Source organism: Hyla sarda, chromosome 2, assembly GCF_029499605.1.
Source record: "Hyla sarda isolate aHylSar1 chromosome 2, aHylSar1.hap1, whole genome shotgun sequence".
NCBI lineage: Eukaryota > Metazoa > Chordata > Amphibia > Anura > Hylidae > Hyla > Hyla sarda.
In genome coordinates, this window is record NC_079190.1 from 338,711,287 (window position 1) to 338,720,844 (window position 9,558).

The 9,558-nt window shown below is 43.8% G+C and overlaps 1 protein-coding gene across 13 annotated transcripts in view; it reads right to left on the bottom strand.

The window, feature by feature from the left end:
• Positions 1-9,347, bottom strand: part of NFASC (neurofascin) — a 154,618-nt gene extending 145,271 nt beyond the window's left edge. For 7 of the 13 annotated variants that reach the window (XM_056558084.1, XM_056558085.1, XM_056558083.1 and 4 more), the window contains exon 1: positions 9,083-9,345. The gene's annotated coding sequence lies outside the window, so the exon portion shown is untranslated. Of the gene's footprint in view, positions 1-9,082 lie in introns of all 13 variants that reach the window. The other 6 variants (XM_056558094.1, XM_056558086.1, XM_056558092.1 and 3 more) reach the window with 4 other exon arrangements.
• Between the last annotated feature and the right edge of the window lie 211 nt (positions 9,348-9,558).

The window sequence follows — 9,558 nt, forward strand, 5'->3', positions numbered from 1 at the left end:
CAAAACCGTTACAGTGTAATATCCACAATATAAAGATCAATATTCCCACATACAGTGACCATATAGTGGTAGATTGTAGCTGTACTTGAGCCATCTACAGACCACATAAGTGAGTACAGTTACATCTAGAATCTCACAGGTGTCATTTTCTCTGATCAGTCATTTACTTTTACTTTTCTTCTCTATCTGGCTCAGATCGCCTTGATGACTTCTCCCTGTTTAGACTTATCTCTGCAGAATCTGCCAGACAAACATTTTCGGTTCCTTCCTATAGCACCATTCCCCCCTCTTTGCAAACTCCCCATGTGTATTGCCCCATGTACTGTGACATCCTTGTTTATTATCCCTGTACTGTGACGTCACTGTGCATATTAACCCTGTACTATGACGTCACAATACAGGGTTAATATACACAGTGATGCTATAGTAGAGGGTTAATATACACAGTGATGCCACAGTACAGGGTTAATGTACAGTATACTATACTGCATGGTATATATATATATATATATATATATATGTATATATATATGTATATATATATATATGTATATATATATATATATATATATATATATATATATATACAAAGAAGAAGAATTAGTTTAGCTTTAGTGAATGAGTTTAGCTTTATTCCAACCCAGGTATTGGACTAAAGTTACACTCATTCCCTTCATCTTTGCGTGCTACGATCATTCTTCTTCTTTGTTTTCATCTGCGGCCCGCGAACTGGGACCCCTCGTCTATAGCATTCGAATGCTATCTCTTTCAGCTAGAGTGCAGCTTCTTCTCTCTTTGCTTATATATAAGCCCTGGCCACGATATATATGCATGTATATGGTCAACAGGGCAGTGGGCACAGCACAGTTGATGTATATATCCCTTGCAGTATTATGTCACTGTCTGTATACCAATGACTGTGTTGTGCCCTCTGCTCTGGCTGGCCCATACTACATATATCATATGGTGAGACAGTGGTCACACACAGCACAGTCATTGGCATACAGTAACAAGCAATATATATCTTCAGACAGCCTGCCGGGCCCTTATGCTTACTGGGAAACGGGAATGGAGGACTGAAGGCCCTGACCTGCTTTGCGGGTCGCAGCTTGCAGGAGGAGAGAGGCAAAGCCTGTGAGACAGTGACTCTCTCTTCTTGTTCCAGGACTCCGGTGAGCAGCCGGGGGCAGAGACGCAACAAGCCCCAGCAGCCCCTTCTCGCAAAGGGGCAGCAGGGGCTGGTCGGACACAGTGTCGTGGCCCGCAGGCACTGGTCAAGTTAAACTTTAGTTGTGGGTGGGGCCTAACAGAGGCCCCCACCAGCGTGAGGTCTTAGGTGGCGGCCTAAGTGGCCTAATGCTAGAGCCGCCTCTGCATAAACCAAAATAGGTATGCTAGAAATGCTGCTTAAAAATATTATGTATGGTTACATCTCAGTATCCCAAGTATTGGCAGTCTTCCATATTTATATACAACACCACCACAAACACTGTAGACCAATTGCTGCCAATAATAAAAGAAACATGTTTATTGAATTAAAGTGACAAACATGTAGAGTTGCTCACATAGATGAGAGTGCATACTAAGGACAGACAGCCAGAATCAAGGGAGAGAGGGCTCAAAACCCTATAAGAAATATAGTAATCACAAGAGCCACAGAATAAAGTGCAGGTGCAGATAATCAATGATGTATATAGATTGTACTAATGGCTGTCTGCACTACTCTCCAACAGTATATATCCAAAGGTAAAAAAGATAATCATGCATAAATATAGAAATATGCTGAAACAGCATTTACTCTTTAAAATAAATAGCAATGGCGTCACTACAGGGGGGCAAGGGGAAGCAACTGTCCCTCCTCTTAAATGCTTTGTGCCTCCTTTTTTCCCCCATTGATTTTGGAACTGGGTGAGGGCATTGGCTGCCAAAAGAACTAGCCGTGCCACTAGAGCAGGGCCCACTAGCATGCATCTCTGTTTTCAACTTTATCTGTTTCTCTCATGACACACATAAAGTTAAACTCTGCAGCTCCCTGCTCCCACTGATCTGGATAACTGCACTGTCCCTGTCTCTGAGCAGGCGCCGCACGCTGGGGACCATGCCTGGAGCTGAAGGTCGTGTAGGGGTGAAGAGGCAATTGCCATCTCCATGCGTATGTTATATATATATATATGTATATATATATATATATATATATATATATATATTATAGATAGATATATAATAAATAGATAAAATCTGGATATAAGGGTATATATAATTACAATATTACAGTGAAAGAAGAAGTTTGTTGGAGAAAACTGTACAATTGAAAGAAAGCAGTAGTACCCTATTAGGTGCCTCTAGCCAGGATATAGGAGATATGCTAGTGATTCATGAAAACTCTAGTACACTGTTGGGCACCTCAATCCAAGATACAAGATGAGATAAGGTTGGGATACATGAAGGCTCCAGTAAACTGTTGGGCACCTGTAGCCTGGATACCACATGAGATAGGGTTGGGATACATGGAAGTATACAGGTTGAATATGGCATCCTGTAGCACATTTGCCCATAAATGTTACAACTGGGCTTGTAGATCCTGCACACTTGTAGGTTGCTGAAGCTGGTGCCATAAATGCTAATATGGCAATAAATCTGGAAACTGGGCAGGTCAAGGAAGTGTTACAATCTGGTCGAGACATTCACGGGAAACCCTTGTTTTAAGTAGGAAAGCATTATCCTGCTGAATAATGCCAGCTGTAAGCCATGAGAGGCGACACATGTGGCTCCAGGGTGTCCTGCACATATGGCTGAGCTGTTAGTGTCACTCGTATCACTACTAGTGGTGACCAACTATCCTACTGTATGTGATGACAGCAAAGGCAGGATTAAAGGGGTACTCCACTGCTCAGAATTTGGAACAAACTGTTCCAAAAGCTGGAGCCGGCGCCGGGAGCTCGTGATGTCATAGCCCCATCATGATTTCACGCCTTGCCCCCTCAATGCAAGACTATGGAAGGGGGCGTGACAGACTTGCATTGAGGGGGCGGGGCTATGACGTCATGAGCTCCCAGCGACGGCTCCATCATTCGGAACAGTTTGTTCCAAACGCTGAGCAGTGGAGTAGCCCTTTAAAGAGCTCCCCACAAGATCTTCATATTCCAACCCCGCTGTCATTGGATCCCAAACAGAACCTGGATTTGTTGCTAAAGACGACACAGTCTATAGCAAGCCAGGTTTCTTATTGAAGACACTACTACCAACATCTGGCAGGGTTATTTTCAGAGGGCGCAGTGTGTGGCAGTTACATATTCAGGGGGCACAGTGTGTGGCAGGGTTATATTAATTACTGTCTTTATATAAAGGATGAGGATCTGCCAACAAAGTGAGAAACCAAAGATGTCCGAGCATCAAACTTCACAGAGAAGATGTAGCTAGAAGAAGTTTTGGTGGTCTAGATAAGATGGAGAAGAAAAAAAAGACAATAGAGAAGATGTCACCAGTGAGTCAGTGATAATATAGGGTATTCTGTGTATGTCCTATCAGAGCTGGAATTACATTTAAGTTCTGAAGTTAAAATTAGTGAAACTACAACTGCCAGCATACCCTTACCACTTAGATCATATTGCGAGGTATAGCAGTATGTTACATAGCACAAAAACGTCATATAGGTTATTTAGCAGCCTAAGACCTCATGACCATGCTGTGGCCAATCTAAGATTCACTTTTGGCATATCTCTAGTTTTTATGTATTTCAATGTTGCCCTGTATACTCCCTTACAAAAATTTAGCAGTACATGGGGGTTGCCGCATGTTTCACTGTCTGCAGTATATGAACTATGTTCCCCCTAGCAGCACTGTTTTCTGTTCTCTAGGAGAAAACGTGGTCTATGATATCATACCACATAGAACTATATGAGCCGCAATAAGGTTCCACTATCTCACAGGAGTAAATGCACAAAGGCATGTGCATAAGGCCTAAGTCTAAGTGCAAAGTCCAACATTGAGTTAGTAGTTCATCTCCTACTGGCTCAACTACTAACTCAACAGTAGTGCTGGCAACATTCACGCCATTTAGAATAATAATAATTCATTTCTAAAAATTAGCTGGGTATAAATGGTCATTACTAGACAAAAAATAAGTACATTGCAGGTATGCCTTGGTATATTGTACAGCCCAAATGTTGTGGGGTTTCAGAAGATCTCTAATAGGTCCCCATGTGACCAGACGCTATGACCACTGTACTGAGCTGTGCTCCATTTAATGTATGAGCAGAGGTGGGTGTGAGGCCATACCAACAGTGGGGAGTTCAGAATTAGTAGTCACTTCACTTTCTATTAAAGTATACTTCACAAATTGTCGTAAGCAAATAGCTGAAGTGGGTTATGCTAAAATGCTTGGTGTTCCTGGAAGTAACATATTTAAGAAAACCATTAAGGGATGTCATGTTGTTAACAATCAGGAATTTAGGGTTATGGACACTTCTTGCCAGATACATCTAACCCATAGTTGTAGGAGTATGGAGAGTGTGTCTCATCCAACCCCCATATTCTGAAGGTTAAGATAGTGCTAGGCGGTATACCGTTTCATACCGAATACCGAAATTTTTGTGCTGCACGATATAAAATTTTCCCATATCGCAATATTGGTTGGGCCCCTCCCCCTCGGGAATGAATGAATTATCAACCCAGCGCTGCGCTGTCCCCACATCGGGGAACTAATCATATGTGACCGGTGAGCGCTGTTCTGCTTCCCCCCCCCCCCCCAATTCATTAACAGCCAAGCGCTGCGCTGTCATCGGGGGAACTAATCACATCACCCGCATGCGCTGTCCTCCTCCTGTTTGTTGCGGGCCGCCGGCACTGGAACTCTATACTGTATGCTGTATCCCTATGCCTGGGTTGCAAAAGATAAACAAAATAAACATTAACGCACCTTCCTACGTTCCCCGTTGGTCCGGACCTGCTTCCTGGGGACGGGAACGTCTGAGAGCTGTCAGCCTATCACCAGCCGCAGCGATGTTGTCAAGTAAGAAGCCAGCCTAAGCGGAACATCGCTGCGGCCGGTGATAGGCTGACGGCTCTTCAACGTTCCCGTCCCCAGGAAGAGCATGAGGCCAACATAGGAAGGTGCGTTAAAGTTTATTTTGTTTATCTTTTGCAGCCCGGGCATAGGGATACAGCGTACAGTATAGAGTTCCAGCGCCGGTGGCCTGCAACAAACAGGAAGACGAGGAGGGCAGAGCATGAGGGTGACATGTAAGTAGTTCCCCGATGGGGACAGCGCAACGCTGGGCTGATAATTAATTGGGGGGGAAGGGAGAAGGAGAACAGCGCTCGCGGGTCACATGATTTGGGGGGGGGGGAGAAATACTGTTACATACCGTGAAACCTCCATAAGTTACAAAAATACTGTGAAACACATGTTTGGTCATACCGCTCTAGGTTAAGTTGTTCTGCCTGTCCTTATCATTTGAAGTGATATCAGAAACGATCATTGTCAAATGTTTCCTATATAGAATTATTATAAGTGGTAATAAAAACCCTATGTGTCTCAAAAAGCAGACTTAAAACTAAAATTTTTATATAATGTATCTCTATCCATTAAGTAGAAGTGCAGTCATGTCTAGAGCACTTACTGGGTCATAAGAAACAGATCTGCTATCAGCCAAACCATGAAGACTCTCGCTCTGCATCTGAACTTGCATTAACCAGAACAAGACACAGAGGAGATAGCATTAAGCTTCCTATCCTCAACCAAATATGATTGATGCTAGGAGTCCTGTGACCAGCCTGGATACCCAGAAACAACTGGGTATAACAAAAAGATATAACAATGGGCTATGGAAGAGTCGTCTGTGGGATGGATGGACCATATTACATACCAGCAACCACTTGCATCAAACTACTGCATTACTCACCATGCAATGTATAATACAGTCATGGCCGTAAATGTTGGCACCCCTGACATTTTTCAAGAATATGAAGTATTTCTCACAGAAAAAGACTGCAGTAACATGTGTTTATTCCCTATACACATGTTTATTCCCTTTGTGTTTATATGAACTAAACCAAAACATTGAGTTAAAAAAGCAAATTGGACATAATGTCACACCAAAAACTTAATATTTGGTTGCACACCCTTTGGAAAAAACAACTGAAATCAGTCTTTTCCTATAACCATCAATAAGCTTCTTACACCTCTCAGCCGGAATGTTGGACCACTCTTCCTTTGCAAACTGCTCCAGGTCTCTTATTGGAAGGCGCCTTTTCCCAACAGCAATTTTAAGATCTCTCCACAGGTGTTCAATGGGATTTGGATCTGGACTCATTGCTGGTCACTTCAGAACTCTCCAGCGCTTTGTTGCCATCCATATCTGGGTGCTTTTTGATGTATGTTTGGGGTCATTGTCCTGCTGGAATACCCAAGATCTCGGATGCAAACCCAGCTTTCTGACACTGGGTTGTACAGTGCCACCCAAAATCCGTTGGTAATCCTCAGATTTCATGATGCCTTGCACACATTCAAGGCACCCAGTGCCAGAGGCAGCAAAACAACCCCAAAACATCATTGAACCTCCACCATATTTCACTGAATGAGGTGCTTTACCAAAAAGCTCTATCTTAGTCTTATCTGTCCACAAGACGTTTTGCCAGAAGGATTTTGTCTTACTCAAGTTCATTTTGACAAAATGTAGTCTTGCTTTTTTATGTCTCTGTGTCAGCAGTGGGGTCCTCCCGGGTCTCCTAACATAGTGTTTCATTTCATTTAAATGTCGACGGATAGTTTGCGCTGACACTGATGCTCCCTGATCCTGCAGGACAGCTTGAATAACTTTGGAACTTGTTTGGGGCTGCTTATCCACCATCCGGACTATCCTGCGTTGACACCATCAATTTTTCTCTTCTGTCCACGCCCAGGGAGATTAGCTACAGTGCCATGGGTTGCAAACTACTTGATAATGTTGCTCACTGTGGACAAAGGCAAATCTACATCTCTGGAGATGGACTTGTAATCTTGAGATTGTTGATATTTTTCATCAATTTTGGTTCTCAAGTCCTCAGACAGTTCTCTCCTCCTCTTTCTGTTGTCCATGCTTAGTGTGGCACACAGACACACAATGCAAAGACTAAATGAACTTCTCTCCTTTTTACCTGCTTTCAGGTGTGATTTTTATATTGCCCACACCTGTTACTTGCCTCAGGTGAGTTTAAAGGAGCATCACATGCTTGAAACAATCTTATTTTTCCTAAATTTTGAAAGTGTGCCAATCATTGTGTCCAGACCATTTTTGGAGTTTGTTGTGACATTATGTCCAATTTGCTTTTTTTTCCACCCTTTTTTGGTTTAGTTCCAATACACACAAAGGGAATAAACATGTGTATAGCAAAACATGGTTTACTGCAATCCTTTTCTGTGAGAAATACTTACTTTTCCTGAAAAGTTTCAGGGGTGCCAACATTTACGGCCGTGACTGTACATGCAAATAAACAGATCATGAAAAGTCACAAGAGGCCTCTATACTGATTTGTTGGGTGATATTTGGGTGACCACAATGTTTGGTTACAGTAGTCTAAGATCAGGCAGAAAAATGTTATGCATATTTCCATGAGTTGACTGGACATTCTCAAGTAGGAAGTGACTACCAACTTTATATTGGGTATGAGTAGCATTCCCCCCCCCCTCTGGTATGATCTAGGATACTGAATTAAAGGGGTACTCCCGTGGAAACCTTTTTTTTTTTTTTTTAAATCAACCGGTGCCAGAAAGTTAAACAGATTTGTAAATCACTTCTATTAAAAAAATCTTAATCCTTCCAGTACTTTTTAGGGGCTGTATACTAAAAGGAAATCAAAAAAAGAAATGCATTTCCTGTGATGCCCTGTGCACAGTGTTCTCTGCTGACTTCTGATGTCCATTTTAGGAACTTTTCAGAGCAGCATATGTTTGCTATGGGGATTTTCTCCTTTTCTGGACAGTTCCTAAAATGGATTGCAGAGGTCAGCAGAGAGCACTGTGGTCATGACATCACAGGAAATGCATTTCTTTTTTGGATTTCTCTTTAGTATACAGCCCCTAAAAAGTACTGGAAGGATTAAGATTTTTTTTAATAGAAGTGATTTACAAATCTGTTTAACTTTCTGGCACCAGTTGATTTTAAAATAAAAAGGTTTCCAGGGGAGTACCCCTTTAATACACTGGGTCACAAATATTATGCAGCCCGGCCATGAATCTTAAAAAAAATAAAAAAAAAATAAACAAACTGTAAATAAAAACATTCTGATCTGATACAAGGTCAATAGAAAGAGAACAGAGCTGAAAATACTCATACACACAGGTCTGCCATATTAACCCTATGATTCGCCAATATTACGATGAGTCGTATAGGAATAAATATTAAACTATATGATAGGATCTAAATAATCCCATCACATGATCAATGAAACAACCTTGTGCCAAATATTAGGAGGGCAGCACCCTACAGGCAGCCTATGCAGCTACTATGAGGCTAGTGCAGGCCTCCTATTCCACATAGTAGAGTGTTTCCCAACCAGGGTGCCTCCAGCTGTTGCAAAACTACAACTCCCAGCATGCCCGGACAGCCTTCGGCTGTCCGGGCATGCTGGGAGTTGTAGTTTTGCAACAGCTGGAGGCACCCTGGTTGGGAAGTGGTATAAACCATTTAGCCCCCCATCCCAGGATGGGGGAGTGTGGTAAGTACCAAGGATAAGGTCCAGGTTTGGGTCCCCCTCTTCTGCAGGCCATGCTTGGGTGAAGTTGAGGTTCAGCCTCATAAAAAGATGCAGTCTATAGGAACCATATTGATGACTTTACAATGTCAAAGCCATAGACAGGGGATTAACCTATTCAGTACCAGAGGATCCACAAGGAGAAAGCACAATGACTATGGGCAGGAGCAGGACAGGAGCCAGAAGAGTTTTCAGTGCAGAACACACAAAGACAGTGTGACACAGAGGTATGGCCGTGGGGACAATGAGGCAGGTAAGAGGCTGGAGCAGTGCTCCCACCATACAGGGAGATGGGATACAGGAGATCTGATAGGAGCCTTCCCCCCCTCCCTGCACCCGCAATGCTGACCTGTCACATCTCCGGCTGCCGGTCCCGACGTGCACAATGTAGGTGACCGCAATGGTCCTGACTGCGCAATCCGCCGGAGGATGCTGGATGATGCAGGAATGTGGATGGGGCGCTCCTATACGGGCACGGAGTACGGAGATGAGGGGTGATGCATGGAGCGGGTGTAGCTGCGGCTTCCCTCCCCCGGCTGAGCGCTGACCAGGATGAGCTGCGGCTGCCGGGCGCTCGGTGCTGTGTGACAGGCTGTCAGGGAGCTGTCCCTCTCTTCGTGCACCGCATTAGGGCAGAAACCTGCGTGCGCGTCCCCGAGAGCAGATCCACGCGCGCGCGCGACACTCTCCTCACAGCTGCCGGGCCGGGAGCGCGCTGCCTTGTGGAGAGGAGTGTGAATGAGTGACAGCAGAACAATGCATAGAGGAACCTACAGGAGCATATGGTGGACGGGACTCCCGGCACACCCCGGCCATTCTATACAA